General features: G+C 46.5%; 1 protein-coding gene across 7 annotated transcripts in view; it reads left to right on the top strand.

The window, feature by feature from the left end:
• Positions 1-16,924, top strand: part of MAP2 (microtubule associated protein 2) — a 278,566-nt gene that overhangs the window by 107,929 nt on the left and 153,713 nt on the right. For all 7 annotated transcript variants that reach the window (XM_075001215.1, XM_075001213.1, XM_075001206.1 and 4 more), the window contains one exon: positions 4,592-4,660. The gene's annotated coding sequence lies outside the window, so the exon portion shown is untranslated. The remainder of the gene's footprint in view (positions 1-4,591; positions 4,661-16,924) is intronic.

Genomic DNA, 16,924 nt, shown 5'->3' with positions numbered 1-16,924 from the left:
AGCCTCCCTGGCTTCTGCAGCTCGGAAACCTCCTGTAGCTGGCAGCCATGAGCCTCCCGTTTGATGTGCCACACGAGGCTTGGTGGGAAGGAGAGTTAGGAGTGCCCTACCGCTTTCCGTGCTTATGTGCCTAACTCCAAATTCATGAGTAGTCGAACTGGATTCAGTCAGACGACCCGTGTGCTTAAAGTCAGGCCTGTTCTGAAGATCAGGGCCTCAGTTCACTTCAACGAATGTTTCAAAAATAAACCTAGATTTGTATCAGCTACAATTTTTGGCCCAGGCAACAGATAGCCAGAAGAGTTCAGGCTTACTAAGGCTTTTCCTACACTGCCAGGTTTTTGTCAAGGAAAAGTGACTTTTGTCAACAAACCAGCATGACCATTCATGACCTTTATTGGGGAAGATGGCCATTGTCATCAACAAAGAACTTCCAGCTTCATGAGGGACTTTTTTCCTTTTCCCTCCCTGTGTTGTTGGCGAATATGCAGTGTTAAGTTACCTCAAGGGGATTTGTTGCTGATTTTGGCCTCCAGGAAGTGGCCCACAATTCCCACTCTGTGACTCTGGTCAGCGGTTAGAACTCTACTGTTCTGCAGTCACGTGACCAATTACACCCCCCACCCCAGCTTTGCAGGGAGACAATTCACAGAGGACCTAACCCAGAGAATGAAATTGCAGATGAAGAGACTGAGATAGACAAGGACCAGGGGGTCCCCCTGAGGTCACCAAATGTGTCTGGCAGCCAGGAACTGTTCTCCACTGTGAGGGACATAACCAGTCTGAGCAGATGAGACGCAGGGTAAGTGGCTGTGGCTTGTGGAGTGCAGGGCTGAGGGTATGGAAAAGTGGGAGGCTGGCAGTGTGTCTGTGAGCTGCACGTATCTCTCTGTGGTGCTAGTCGATATGGCCGAGCAGGATGTTGAGGCTCGCTGTGATCTCAGTGGAATCCTGCAGAGAGGCTGTCGTGAGGTACTTGTTAATTTTCTGCTGCAGTTTCCATGGCAGTGCATCTTTGGCCCCTCTCTCACTGTGGGACTCACTCCCAGACTCCTTTTGGTGCATGGTGCTGACCAGCAGAGACCTGGATGGCCCTGCTGCATACTGCATGGGAGAGGTGGCAACAGATAAAGATGCACCCTAGACAAAACAGGAAGGATTTGGAATGTGAATTGCTAAATCAGTCACCAAAATGGATGCGGGTGTTGGGAACAATGGAAAGGGAACTGAGGAACTGCTGTGACAAACCAGGCCGGCCACAGAACACATGAGCAGGCTGATGGAGGAAACAGACTGAGGTCCTCAACTGCTTAGTGAAGCAGCACAGTGAGTCAACACAGGTTTACCCCCACTGCAGAAGATTCACAATTCTACATCCAGCAAACTCCCCACATCCTACACTCTCACATTCCTTTTCCCTCTCTGGGAGTTCTCATTTTCCTGTGTATGCTACTCCCTCTCCCGTCTTTGCGATGCCTAGACCTATAGGCTATGTCTACACGTGCCCCAAACTTCGAAATGGCCATGCAAATGGCCATTTCGAAGTTTACTAATGAAGCGCCGAAATGCATATTCAGCGCTTCATTAGCATGCGGGCGGCAGCCGCGCTTCGAAATTGACGCGCCTTGCCGCCGCGCGGCGCGTCCAGACGGGGCTCCTTTTCGAAAGGATGCTGCCTACTTCGAAGTCCCCTTATTCCCATGAGCTCATGGGAATAAGGGGACTTCGAAGTAGGCGGCATCCTTTCGAAAAGGAGCCCCGTCTGGACGCGCCGCGCGGCGGCAAGGAGCGTCAATTTCGAAGCGCGGCTGCCGCCCGCATGCTAATGAAGCGCTGAATATGCATTTCGGCGCTTCATTAGTAAACTTCGAAATGGCCATTTGCATGGCCATTTCGAAGTTTGGGGCACGTGTAGACACAGCCATACACACTTGTGACGTGTAACCCTGTGCCAGCACCTGCTTTACCTTTCCTATTGGTAGTAGTCAAGGGAAATATAGTCCCTTCCCTGCTCCAGGGAGCCGGCCAAGGAACTACAGCTCCCAGGGTGCCTTGGGTTCCCCCATCATGTCCTGCAGGCTTACCCATGCACAGCGCATCAGGAAGGAAGGGAGAGAAGCTAGAACCGAGAGAGTGTGTTTGCACCCTTCCCCTCCTCCTGTGTACAGGCTTGTTGATGTCGGTGAAACACCCACAGTGATCCACAAGTACCTGCAGCACCATCAGGAAGTACCTTTCCTGTTGATGTACTCAGTGGCAAGGTGGGCTGCTGTCAGAATTGGAAGATGTGTGCCATCTGTTGCCGCCACTATGTCATGTATGTTTCCCAGAGTCGCCGTCCTCTGTAGCAGAATGTGATTCAGTCCAGCACAAATGATCAACTCCCCACTCCAAACTGATCTTTGCAATTGGTTGTTAGCAGCTGGGCGTCTCCAGCTGCCAAACAGCAAGTGCCACACACTTCTCTACCATTTTAGTGTCCTTGTGCTGCAGGTCGGGGGCCAGCTCAGCACACAGCTCCGGGAAGGTTGTTCTACATATCCTAAAGTTCTGTAGCCCTTGGTCTTCATCCCACAGCTGCATGACGAAATGGCCCCACCAATTCGTGCTGGTTTCCCTAGTCCAAAAGTGCGGCTGTACCCATTACAGCTGCTCTGTGACTGCTGAATGCAATCACCGGTTGCCACTGTCCATATCACCCACACTGTCAGGCTCCTCCCAGTCTTCTTCCTCTGTCAGTCATTTCAAGACGATGCCCAGTGATATGCACGATGTCTTCACCATAGTTTACAGGGTCACGAGAGGGGCCCAGGATCCATTCTGTCTCACTGCAGAGGCCAGAGTATACAGCAGAAACTGGAAGCTGGAAAAAAAGGCACAAAAGGGTACCAGAAGCTCCTGAACAAAGTGGTACCTGAAGGGATGTTTTCCATGGTCCCAAGATGTCTCGGGCTCTGTGCCATGGTCCCAAAACACCTTGCAACAGATGGCATTGCCAGGCACTTCGGGATATATACCCGTAATGCATTGTCTTTGCTGTCAACCAGGGAACTAAAGATGTGGACATAACCTGTCATCAGAGGGCACTAGTGCTTCACCATCTCCCTAGTGGTTTTTTTTTTTTTTTTTTTTTTGTGGCTGCTGTGTGTTGACTTTAGGGTTTCCTTGACAAAACTTGGTAGTGTGGACGGACCCTTAGATTGTTCTCTTCGGTTTTTCGCTAGGAAGTTGCTCTCCCCTCCTTCAAAACAAGTTCGACAGGTTAGCTCTATTCAACACTTACTTCAGTGCACAGGGTGTGATAATTCAGGAGCAACTCATCTGATTCTGTTCAAATTTCGCTTTTTAGAAAAGAAAAAAAATTCAAACTGCCCTAACATGTGGCTCTTGTGCCCATAATGTCAACTGGAGGGCAGCGATGGCAAAATTGGACTTTTGGCTGGAGCTTAGTTGCGAACTGACCCATGGGATGTTAGTGACAAAGGTCCCCACTCACAACATCTTACTTCTGCTGGGAATTCCTCCTCCTCCTCCTCCTCCTCCTCTGTCATTGGGAATAAGCAAAGCTGAGGCTCAAATAACAGAGTAAATGAGCTGACAATGAAACACCAACAGAGATACCAAACAGAAAAGTAAAGCAGAAACATAAAAACACTCCCCTCTCCATAATGCCGAAATGAGAGCCCCCCTTTTCTCAGCACGGACAATACATAAAATGCCAATAGGGTTTGGGTTAATATAGCTACCGAAATACCGCATGCTGCTGCCTGGGTGCAGGGGGTGCATGTGGGTATGTGTGTGTTTGCCGGTAGCACAAAGGAAGCCCTTTGATGAAATTCATAGGATTAGCAGCCTGATTCCCGGGGACACACTTGGCTGAATGCAATTAAAATGCCTGTCAGGCATTTGAGACCAGAAGCCCCTCGACGAGCTGCTCAGGCAGACGCAAATGCAGTACCCCGTTGTCAGTAAATGATGGCGGGGCTGGCTGCCTTGTCATCCTTCTCGAAAATTCTGTGGCCAGTGAGCTCCCTCTTCCTTTCCCACTCGCCCTCTTTTCTTTTTCACCACTGCAGGGGCTTTTTCTAATTCGCCGTTTTCCACTTCCCAACATGCACATGGTAGGTGCGAGCTGGTGGCTTGCGGACTGCGTCTGTCTGGAGCGAGGCAGCCAGTCTATGGATAACAAAGCTCCAGGAGCATGATTAGGCAGCAGCTCTGTAAGGACAGGGTTTGGTGTTATGGCAGCGTATGAGCCGGTAACGATTTTCTTTTTAAAATGTCAGCTTTGTGTGAGTCCAGACAATTAAAAGAAAACCACCATTGTGTTGTAGCCTACCGAATTCAGACCTCTGGATATTAAATGCTGCGTTATTGCACATCGGATCAATTGAAGAAGTATATATAGTACATTCTGCATGTGTATATGCATCGTTTGCTCTCTCTCTGTATATATCTAGCTGTCTATCTCCAGGTTAGTATAAAAGAAATCAATTAGTTCTTTTTGCACATTAGGTGAAGAAGATACTTTTGTTGCACCAAAAAATATTTTCACTCTTTGTATTTATTTATTTTTGGCTCATTTTAACAGATTCTCCAGCCTGTTGTCTCTGACGTGCTCCACTGATTTTGGGATCTACTTATTTCACAGATCAGAAAGGTAAGGCACATTATATTGTAATATATTTATAAGCAGGTGGGCTTGTGGAGTTAATACTGATGAGATCTTCTAGAAACGTGTGTGCTGCTTCATTCGGTCATACTGTGCCACGCTACGGCTTTACTTGGGTGTTCAATCCTATCTATGTGCAGACTGCAACTTACTTCTAATATGTAGGTATACACTTAGATTGTTTGATCTGTGATGACTACCTCATCACGTTGGTCATTTCAGCCACAGCCACCACCAAAGGGTGAATATACACTTATGTCTGTTTACCTGCTACATAGATTCACATAGCCCTATGAAAGCTGTACAAAACCCTCCATCCACTGATAGGTAGTAGCGTTAGAAAGGGAGTTCTTCCTAATGTGGACTTTAATGGGACTGAAGGCTGCATACGATGCTAAAAATGGGGTTAAATTCATTATCCTGGTATGAGCTATCACAGAACTCAGACCTGGGCACATGTTAGATGCCTTAACCCTGTATCATTTACATGGAGAGCAGGGGAAATTGCTGTTAACCGACACGCTGCTGTCCAAAAATGCGTGTGCCTCTGCTCCAGTTTTGGTGCATGGAATTTTAATGCACCAGGTCTATCGAGCAACGTTGGAGGAGCACATTCCCTGTATTTATTAGATACGTCGTTCAGCACATCAAAGGCTCTTCCTACATGTGGACACACGAGCAGCAGAAGCTGCTATTTGTGAATGTTCTGTGGCTTAAACAAATGTGAAGATGTGTTCTCCTTCATTTTTTGTGGGTGATTAACCCTTTGAGACAGTCTGCGTGGCACAGAGGCCTGCTGGGGAAGTCACTGGAGTAAGGTGCTGTTTTGGGATAGGGCCTGCAGAATGAGGAGCTTGCCAACCGTGAAGAGTTCTTGGGGGCATCTATGACTGTCTGCAGGGAAAATAAGTCGATTTCAGATATGCAGTCCTAGCTATGGCAGTTGCATGGCTAGAATTGCCATATCTGCAATGGACTTACCTCACCGTCCTTACTAAAGAAGGTCAATGGAAGAGCTTCTCCCACTGATCTCCTTTACTCCTGATGAGATGCGAGGAGCCCCCTGAGTGTGTCGATCATCCAGGTTAGTGTAGACCTCACCTTAGAGAGGCCTGCTGAAGGGAGGGTGGGGAGAAAGGGAGCAATTGCCCCAAGACCTGGGAATTCAAAGGGGCACCCTCACTGATACAATAGCAGCAGCAACCGCCAGAGCCTTGGGCCCTTTAAATCGCCTGTGGCATGCCCTGCCTTTTTTGCCCTCACCTCCCTCCCCTTCCCACTTGACCAGGGACCTGCAGAGGTTTTCAGCACTTCTGGTTTCAGGAGCACAAGTTATATGGATTTTTTTTCAATGGAACTCATGGCCCTAAATCACTTGAGAATTATTTTTTTCCCCCCAAAATTGCCTGTCTCTGTGGAGGTACTGAATGATTGTCTGACACCCACTAACCCCTTAGGTGCCATGTTTCTCTCAATAGCTGTCAAGTCAAACCTCTAAATGAGCCCCATCTTAGGAATCAGGACATTGCTGGGGCTTCGTTAAGTCTGTATGAATATCTTTTAAAAAACAAACTAGATGTTTTGGAGAATTTCAGCGGTCAAAAAAAGAAAATTCCCAAGCATGTTCATTTTGCTTAACTTCTACGGTTATATCCCACGACCTACAGTAGCGTCCTAGAAGTAACGGGATTTCAGTCATGTAATCTTTATACAAAGTTCATTGTCGTTTTAGATGTTAAGAGACTGATTATGCCAATATCAGCGCTGCTTGAATGACTGAAATAAGATATGACACAAATGTGCTCAAAAAATGAAACTGAACCAAGGTAGAATCAAGGTAGAAATCAGAAACTGAACCAAGGTACCCTGAAGCAAGGTAGAAATCAGAAAAGTTAAACTTTCTTCAAAAATTAAGCTTTTAATGCTTACACACATCGTTATCTTTTATGGCATGACTCGTGCTTTGAGTTCAGTGTAAGCATTTACAGGACTAAGGCCCACATGGTGTCTTCTGGGGATAGCAGAAGCCCTCCATACCTTCCTTGCTGTCCCCACCCCCACAAATCTGCAGGAAAGTGACTAGCCATACTTTTAGTATTGCCAGACTGGGCAAAAGCAGACTGTCTCCTCAGAGTTACCGGGCCATTTCCAGGTGTCGTACATTGGGATGAGTTGGAAAACATCTAAACCCAATGAAACTTCTGGATTTTTGCTCTCAACTAACGTATGAGACCGGGTCAAGAGCCAGGCCCAGATGCTGTCAAGTAGAGAAGAAAGGTGATTAAAGTACAGTCTTGTTAGACAGGAGACCTGGTTTCAGCAGCTGCAGGCTGCTTCTTGTCACTTTCAAAACATCATCTCATGCCTGTGCCATACTTTTAAAAAGTGAGTGGTAACCTTTGTCTGCCTCCCTGGGGAGCTGAGTCTGAGGTCCTAAGGTTTGTAAAATACTTTGAGAGTCTCTGGCAGTGGGAACTGTGTAAGTGCAAAGTTTAATTAAGGCACCTAAATACCAAAGTACAGTAAACTTTCATATGTGGCATTCTATTATCCAGGACTCTCAAATAACCTGCATTTTAAGCAGAAGTGATTTTTTCCAATAAATACAGTATATTGAAAGTAAATGCAAATAAATACAGCGAATAAAGTACAAGTTTACAGTGTACAATACTACTGTTGTTGGTAAATAAAGTATTCTGCATACATTTCTGTTTCTTACTATCTAATCTTGTGCTTCTTTAGTATTATGCATTGCCAGGTCTACCTCTCTATTATCCAGAATATTTGAATATCTGGGAACTTCCCGGTCCCAGGGCTGCTGGAAATGAAAGAGTTTACGGTAATGGGGAGCATATATAGTGGATTGGCCTTAGACATGGGTGTGCTAGTAGTAATTCATTAATAGCACGAATGCATGAGGCTGAAATGTTGTTTTCCCAGGAACCTACATGGCTCCTTTCAATGTAATATATGTGGCGACCCCACAGTACAGGCTATGGATTAAGGTATAAATGATGTATAGAAGTGAGTTCCCCAGTCCCATGTCCTGCAAGAGGTAGTTGCTTACTTGTGGAGGAGCTGCTGGTGTGATTGATTTGAGGGAGTTGGGAAAGCCAAAAAAAGATTGCGCTTTCAGGAACAAGCAAAGAATACTGCTGACTCATAATTTAAAAATCTGACATTCTCAGACAAGCTAGGTGTGAAAGCTAACCTCTTCTTCCAATCCCTCATGTGGTCAGAGAAGAGTTTATTTGACTATTTATCACCAAAGGAAAGCTCTAAATAGTCGTGCAATGCAGCATTTTCAATGCCAATTGGATAGTACATTATTGCAGGGCTTGCGAGAAATTGTGGGCAATTTATTTTAGTACATTGGGTGATAGTCAGCTCTAAATCACAAAAGCATTTTCTGAGTCATCACAGTTCTTACAAGAGGTGACTTTCTAGGTGCATGTGACTGAATCTGATTAATTTTTTTTGACACTGTCTGCTTGAAAATATTAAAACATTACCTGATTGGATGACATGAAATGAGTCAGATTGAAGGAAGCTACTTACAGGGAAGAAAGGTTCAGATGCTATTAGTGGGAAAGGAAAAAATAAGCGTAGGATAAGAGCAGAAATATGTGAAATTTTCAAAAGTGCCTAAGTTCCCTGGATTCCCACATCACTTACTTTTGAAGATGTTATCTCAGGCTTTGAGCAAACTCTGAGGAATATCGCTGGTAATTGTATGTATAGAATGCTAGAACTGGAGGGGACTTCAAGAGGTCATCAGGACCCCTGCTCTTAGAGCAGGACCAAGCACCATCTATATCACCCCGATAGATGTTTATCTAACCTGCTCTGAAATATCTCCAAGGATGGAGATTCCACAACCTCCCTGGACAATTTATTCCAATGTTTGACCACCCTGACAGTTAGGAATTTTTTCCTAATATCCAACCTAAACCTCTCTTGCTGAAATTTAAGCCCATTGCTTCTTGTCCTGTCAACAGAGGTCAAGGAGAACAATTTTTCTCCCTCCTCCTTGTAACATCCATTTAGGTACTTGAAAATGGCTATCATATCCCCTCTCAATCTTTTCTTTTCCGAACTAAACAAACCAATTTCTTTCAGTTTTCCCTCATACATCGTGTTTTCTAGACCTTTAATCATTTTTGTTGCTCTTTGGATACTCTCCAATTTCTCCATTTCTTTCTTGAAATGTGGTGCCCAGAACTGGATACAATATTTCAATTGAGGCTTACTCAGCCCAGAATAGAGCAGAAGAATTATTTCTTGTGTCTTGTTCACAACACTCCTGTTTATGCATCTCAGAATCATGTTGGCGTAATTTGTAACAGTGTCACAAAGTGACCAAAAGTATTTTCCTTGTTGTCCACTATGATTCCTAGATCCTTTTCTGCAGCACTCCTTCCTCGACTGTCACTTCCCATTTTGTCACTTCCCGTTTTGTATACATGAAACTGATTGTTTCTTCCTAAGTGGAGTACTTTGCAGTTGGCCTTATTAGACTTCATCCTTTTTATGTCAGACCATTTCTCCAGTTTGTCCAGATCATTTTGAATTATGACCCTATCCTCCAAAGCACTTGCAAACCCTCCCAGCTTGGAATCATCCACAAATTTTATGTGTGATTTCTGTTCCTTCATCTAAATTGTTGATGAAGACATTGAACAGAACTGGTCCCAGAACTAAACCCCAATTGTTACTCCCTTCCAGCATGATTGTGAACCATTAATAACCACTCTCTGAGAATGATTATCCAACTAGTTATGCCCCAGATTACACTAGTCCTATCTGGGTTGCTTTTCTGTTGTTTATTGATAAGAAAGTCATGTGAGACTGTATCAAATGCTTTACTAAAGTCTAGATATATCATACCACTTCCCCTTATCCACAAGACTTGTTATCATATGAAAGAAACATATCAGATTGGTTTGACATGATTTGTTCTTTACGAATCTATGCTGCCTGGAAAGCATTGGAGAAGATAGTTGGAAAACCAGATCAACAGCTCGTTCGTTCATTCATCTCAGCTATCAGTTATGAGCATTCTCCAGATCTGAAGAAGTGGGTCTGCCCCACCTAATAAATTATATTGTTAGCAGTCCTGTAGCACCTTAATGGCTTTCTTCTTTTCTGAAGATACAGACTAACACAGCTACGTCTCTGAGTTCATTCAGAGTTAGGGCACTCAACAGAGTTTTACATCGTTCTTTTGCTACTCTCCCTTCCTGTGCTAATTTTAGGCCATGTTGCTCATTCAGAGATGAGCCATTAGTTAGGGTAAGTGGTCCTTAATGCAGAAAAGCCTTTATTCAGTGTGTTCCCGCTCCTAAATGTTTATGATCACTGACATTCTCTAGAGTACTGCAATAAAAGGGAGGCAGCTGCAGAAATATCTCTAGGCTCCGATTTTTTCTCGCTAGACAGCAAAAGGAATCTGATTGGGTCCCATATCAGGCTTCGGATAATTTGAATTTTTTGCTAACAGGGTGTTCTTTCTCCTCTGATGTCCGTGAGCCTTGTACCACTGCAAAGAACAGAGCTATGCTGCTTCATGTTGGCTCGGGCCATAGCATGTGGTTTAAGACCTGATCTTGCACAGGTTTGTGCTTGTGTTTATGCCCCCGTAAGCTGGTCCATTGGCTTTACTGGGACTGTTCAGGAGGTGCAAAGTTAGGCACATGTAAAAGTCTTTTTGCAGGACTGAGGCCAAAAATGTTATTTTTGCAACAAGGAAGCTGTAAGTTCACTAATGATCACTTATCTCTTGCAGTAGTATTTTGTGTTTTCCTATGAGAGTACAAATGTAATATTAATATTTTGACCACAGAACTTCCTCAAAATAAGTCCTAGAGCAGACCTTTCAGAAATAAATGTCTAAATCCAATTTAATACAATTCTCATTTAAAAATTGTCAGTGATGGGCAATCCACCACAACCCTTGATAAATTGTTCCCAATTATTCCACACTGAAAACAACGCACCACATTGACACCAGAATTTATTTTCTTTCTTTCTTTTTATAACCACAGTTGAAAATGGAGGAAATTAAAGTAAAATGCTATGAAGCTCGATATTGTTGTGGCAGTGACTGGTACCTGGAGAAGATAAACAGCCAGTCCTAATGGATATAGCAGAGATCTCAAACGTTTACCCCACTCTTTCAGTGGGCAGAGTGGTCTGCCCACCGGGACTCTTTGCAGAATCAGGGTTTTTGTGTGCTCTGTCTCACACAATGGCTTTGATACAGCAGACTCTGCCTGGGAATCCCATAGTATGTATTTGAGGCAGGGACTGTCTTTTCACTCTGTGGGTAAGTGTACAGTGTAGAGGAAAATACAAAACCCCTTGGCAGCCTGTATCAGAGCCTGGGTCTGGAGATTTGGGCTTGCCGTAAGATGCTAAGAAGAGCTGTGCAGACATTCCAGCTCAGGTTGGAGCAAAGGTTCCCGAGCCTGGGCAGGAAGGTGTACTTCAGAACCCAAGCCAGAAGATTGACGTGGCTATTTTGGAGGCTGTAACCCAAGCTGGAGTTTGTAGACCTAAGCCCGAGACTTGCTGAAGCCGAGTTAGGTGGTTTGTACATTTTTACAGTATAGCTGTGCCCTGTGTTTACAGTGCTTAGAACAGTGGGATCCCTAGGCACTGTACAGGTAAGTACAGGTTGCACCTCCCTGGTCCAGCATGCTTGGGACCTGACTGGTCCTGAACAAGAGATTTTGCTGACCAGGGGAGGTTCCCTGCCACTGGCCACCAAACCCCCAACCCTTTCCCGCCGACTACTCACCCATCTGCTGCTGCTGGGACTCCTGCCTACACTGCCCCCTACAGGGTTGCCGAGAGATGTGGCTGCAGCTCCCCAGGGTGCTGGGGAAAGCTGTCTCTTGCTCTGGTACCAATCAACTGCCACCTGCCCCACAGGTCTGTCAGGGGATGCTGGCCTGGGCCCCATAGGGCTGCCCCCAACCCCGTGGGGTTGCTGGGAGACATGGGCTGTGGCCTGCGCAGTTCCCTCCTCCTCCCCGTGATGTTGCCAGGGACACCAACTCTAGCCCCCAGGGTTGCTGGAGGATGCGGGCTGCAGCCTGCCTTCCTGCCCAACTCTCTGGTCCAGGAACATCCCTGGTCCTGCCATATAAGGGATGTTGCCAGACCAGAGTGCGTCAGTTTTTGGAGGTTCAGTCTGTACCAATAATAACAGCCACAGACTTGCAGAAGTAGATCCTCCAATTTGCTGGGCAAAGACAACAAGGATTTTTGCACATATTCATGTAAGTCTTAAATGTATACACTAGAATTGTATTCTTACAGATTTTCTGCTCCATTTCCACAAACTTATTTCAGGTACATTTTTAGTGGTGGAAAGGATCACAAAAAGTCTATGTTTGGCTCTGATGCTCAAAAGTTGTAACATTACCTCAAAGCAAATGGTCAACTGCAGCTAGCCCACAGCAGTGTGACCCTTGGACTACCGTTTGCACTGTAACAGTTAGAGAAGGAACTCAAGATTAGCACTGTAAGTGGTTCATTTTTGAACTCATCTGGTCAAGGAATGGAAACAATGTCCCAGGACTGAAGTAACAGCTGCAGACAGTAATAAATGTCTGATGGTGCTAACAAATAACATTTCAAACAATTAAAAAAAATCTTTATGGGAATCTCACAAATAGAAAACAAAGGCACTGTCTGACAAATAAATCACTATTCAACCCCCACTATTTCTGAACGTCCTGATTCAGTTGGGTTACGTTACATGTTAGGATTGTAGGTGAGGGGTTTCAACATCTGGAGTTTTATGTAAATGTAGGTCCGAGCCTTAAGAAGCTCACTGTGTCAGGAGCTGGCATTTTGTTCTTTGAACAGTGCTAGTCCAATGAGTCTGAATCCTTAGGCACCACCATGGTAAAAATGATGAATCATAATCCAATGTTATTTCTTCTTAGTGCCCAGGGCGTGCTGTTGTGTCCCCTCCCATATACAGCCATATTCTAGATGTCTATGGAGGGCTTTAGCTGGTCTCGAGTTTTCTGCCACTGCTATTAATTCACTGTAGGTCTAGTCATTAATGAATTATTAATTGTAGCCAGCATGTCTATGCATAATCCTGCTTTGGAAAGACAGAGCTTCTGTTCAAAGGCACTGGAAAGGACCTGGGGAACAGTTCAGCAAGCCTCTCTTGCTGCCTTGTGTTGTTTTTTAGTTGGCTTTACTGGTTGTGAGCATGAACAGTGTACAGGAGGTAAAAGGTGAGAGGAGACATACTAGAACCCACCTTTAAGCCTTGTGCACGTAGCAAGGGGCAAATGCTGGCGGCACCAGCCTCGTAAGGTGCTTCTGCCAGTGCCAACTCACAGCCGTCTACTGAAATACTGGACAAGGGAGTTAGCGGGAGTTGCATAACTGAGCACTTTAACAAAGCACAGAAAGTAGCCAGCGAACAGTGGCTGGAGCACAGTAGACATGGTACAGGCTTATGGCCAGTCACGGGGGATGTACATGAGGGCAGGCATCTGAAGAATTTTCACCTTCAGGTTTGGTGTGACTGACATAGTGCCAGTTTGGTTGAGCAAGAGAAGCCGCGGCAATGAGGAGCGAATGTGGGGGAGTTGTGGTGAGGAAGATGAGGATGTGGGAGAAAAGGATGAGATGGAAACACTCTTTGGGAACTTGTCAGAGCCATTCAGTAACGTTCTTTCTGCCCTTAGGTTATTTTATTTACGAGGCAAATGGGCTGGCTCATTTTTGGAACCATTTGGCTTTAGTTATTTGACTTAAAGTTCTCCAGGGATAGCTCCTGCCATTCTAGACTGTCCTGTTCAGCAAAACTCAAGCTGGTGAAATCAGAGGCTATGGAGTTAAGATACATGCTCACCCAACCTTCGTTCTACCTGCAGCTGATTCCCTGGAGCTGGCCCTGGCCACTGGGAGCTATCTACAAGCATGTCAGCTTCATATGCTGTTAGATGTTGGTGTACTGAGTGGCGGAGGCAGCTTGAAAGAGTTAGAGTTGAGACTGTGATATGAGGTGATGGTGTGGGTGGGGTGGGTTGTGGTGGAAGCGTGAGCCCCTCTCCCTGATACTTATGTGGGTGATCAGAAGAAAAAGTGCATATACCTTGGGAGACCCTGTGTGCTTCATTTCATGGCTGTGTTACGTAAGCTGTGTTACTACAGGTTGCGTCTCTCAAATTCAGTTCTACCTTATGTTCCAGTACAAGAAAGTACTGGGATGGAGCTGCAGTGTGGAGGCCAGGAGCAGAGACCCCACCTGCCTGGTGGGGCCAGGGAATGGAGCTGGAGCCTCCTGACTTTCCCACAGCAGCTGGGGGCCGGGGGCTGTCACCCTGTGGCAACTCATGTGAGCCTGGGTTGGGACTGGAGTCCTAGGGGGAGGAGGCTGGGGCTGCAGCAGCCCTAGAGTGTAGGGCTGTCTGGGGGCAGAAGCCCTGGACTTCACCTGGTGTGGCAAATTCTCTTGTTCAAGACCTGTCAGTTCCCAACCATGCCAGATAAGGGCGGTGCAACCTGTAGCGGGACATAGGGTTTTCTTGCCCTAGAGACTGTCAACAGCTGTGCAGGAGACATCTGGTCTGTGAGGTTAAGGATGGCTAAGTGGAAAAGTATAGTGTTTTGATGTCCTTTTGCATAAGTGTGAGAAGATGGTAAATGGAGCTGAGGGAATTGTAAAACTCAAGATGTAATGTTTTCTGTGGAGTATGCTGAGTGTAGTTCTTGTGCAGGTAACTCCGATTCAGTGTAGAATCGTAGATGTTAAGGGTTGGAAGAGACATCTGGAGATCATCTATTCCAACCTTCTGCTCAAAGGAGGACCACCCCCAACTAAATCATTCCAGCCAGGGCTTTGTCAAGCCTGGACTTAAAAACCTCTAAGGATGGAAATTCCACCACCTGATTACATCCTCAAGCAATGTTTTATACTCCTACCTAATCATCTGTGCAAGTTTCCACTTCTTGTAAGCTTTCCTTTTGTGTTCGATCTTCCCAAAGATTTCTCTGTAAAGCCAAGCCGGTTGCTTGGCGTGTTTGCTGTTCCTTCTGCACATTAGGATGGTTTGCTTCTGTGCCCTCAATCAGGCTTCTTTAAAATACAGGACAGAGGCAGAGGGTGAGTGTATATTATGTGTTTAAATGGGGCATCACCCACCTGAGGTGTGTATTTCTGGTTTTCACAAATTTGATTTTCACGGAACTCAACAGTCTGGAAGGTGCAAACAATGACCACACAACCTCCTAGTGTGGAGTGGATGAATTGTGAGTCCCCGCCTGGGCAAGGATTTTAAAGCTGCACATCCCCCTGCCATATACCAAGATGTCCCCCTACAAGGCAGACTGCCTAAAAGGCCAGTGTCTGTCTTTTGTTCGCATTCTACAGGCTATGAACAGTGTATTGCTGACTGTGATATTACCGCACAGTTTCTTCTCAGCAAGCAAGGGCGACTAGTGAGGGGTGACACAGGGGTCCACTAATCACAGGACCGCCCTCCCAGGCCATGAAAGGGCTGGGCCAATGCCTCTCTGCCCCGTCCCTGCCTCTCCACACCCCTGTTCCACCTCCACTTCTGGAGAGTGGAGGGCTGGGCAGGATGCTTGTTGCAGGCAACAGGCCCCTCCCCACCCTCAGGCCACCCAGAGGTTCTGGTCCCACCTACTGCTGGTTGTCCCCTTGCCCCTCATATCCCTGGCCTTGGGGCTTGTGACCTCTTTGTGCCTCGCCCCGCACACCGCCCCTGTCAGCTAGTACATTTGTTTGTAAGATTTGTTTGCGTGACGGAGAAAATATATATTAAATCAATAAAAGAACCTACCCGCATGCTAAATGCCTGCGAGAGGTCACCCGACTCTAGCCTAAGGGTCTGGCCAGTCTGAGTCCTTCAAACTCCACAGCTGGGTTTTCCGCATGCTTACAAGTTCATTGTCCAGAACAGAGCTGAGGCAACTCAGCTGTTTCTTTACACGGCTCAGGAGCTTTGATCTCAGCCTTCTGTAACGGGCGGAAACTCACCCTCTCCTGGGAGCATCGCATCAGAAGGCTGGATTTTACGTAACTGAGGTAGGGAACTTGCATTAACGTCTCCCTAGAGTTTCCCCAGGAAGTCCACATAACGCTCACTGCCCCAAGAGTCCATACCTGTTTTTCGAACTCCCAGGACTCCCGTCTGTCTCATGGGTCCCGCAGAGAGGTTACATACTATCCCAATCCACAGTAAAACACAAGCCTGGTACAATGAAGTCTTTCAAAGATATTGCAGGAGATCGCCATGTCTGTCACACGTGGTAGAGACATGGGAGATGCTAGGATCCACCAAGAGGGGCAGCCCCCCAGATCCTGGCACTTCGAGGGAGAGGACTGATGGTGACAGAGGCCTTTCCCCATTCCCTTTCTTTTCCCAGTCACCCTTCCCTGCGTCCCAGCTCTCCAGATGCAACGTCTGGGTGGTGCACTTGGAGTCACATGCAGCCCCCAGTGCCACCCCCTCCAAACCCCACACTCACCATCACTCTCCCCTGAAGTGGCACGGCCCAAGGGCATGGACCGTGGTGCTTTGGGAAGGGAGAACTGAAGGGGACAGAACAGAGGTGGTGAGAGGGCGGGGCCTGGACACAATAGGAGTAGGAGAGGAGAGAGGCATGGGTGCGGGTGGGGCAGGGACGAGTGGCCAGGTCTGTCTACAAACATCAGTGCTTAATCTGAGCTGAGGTTTGCCGGGGCTGAGCCCCAGCCCCTCTGGGCTTCTTGCATCAGTTACGAATACTTCATATATATTGCTTGAACCGCAGCGCCTTTCATCAGCAATGAAGTACTGTTTACATTGCAGTTAAACACCCTTAGCAGACCCATGCCAGCCTGCCTGAGCCTCCGGCTATGGGGTTGTTGAACTATAGATTTTTAGGTACCTCCCACCTCACAGGGTTCCAGAAGTCAAGCACAAAGGTCGTTATGTCAATTAAACAGCCCTGTGGCCTCAGCCCCCCCGAGGCTGAGCCAGCTGGCACAGGCCAGCCGGAGGTTTTTGTTGGAAGTGGGGATATACCCTCAGAAAGGACCACTATCAGGGCTTGGGAATTTGCATTTGAAATGCAGAGAGCAAAGTTATATTATTGAGACTCAGAAGGCAGAAGTCTTTTCTGCCAGTTTTATTGTTGCTCTTGCTGCATTCGAAGGCGTGCCACTAGCATTCACTGATGCCATTGTTTGCAAAGGGGAGAGAGTAGTCCCTC

The sequence above is a fragment of the Carettochelys insculpta genome, chromosome 8 (assembly GCF_033958435.1).
Source record: "Carettochelys insculpta isolate YL-2023 chromosome 8, ASM3395843v1, whole genome shotgun sequence".
NCBI classification, from domain to species: Eukaryota; Metazoa; Chordata; order Testudines; family Carettochelyidae; genus Carettochelys; species Carettochelys insculpta.
This window is presented reverse-complemented; position numbering and strand designations above follow the sequence as displayed.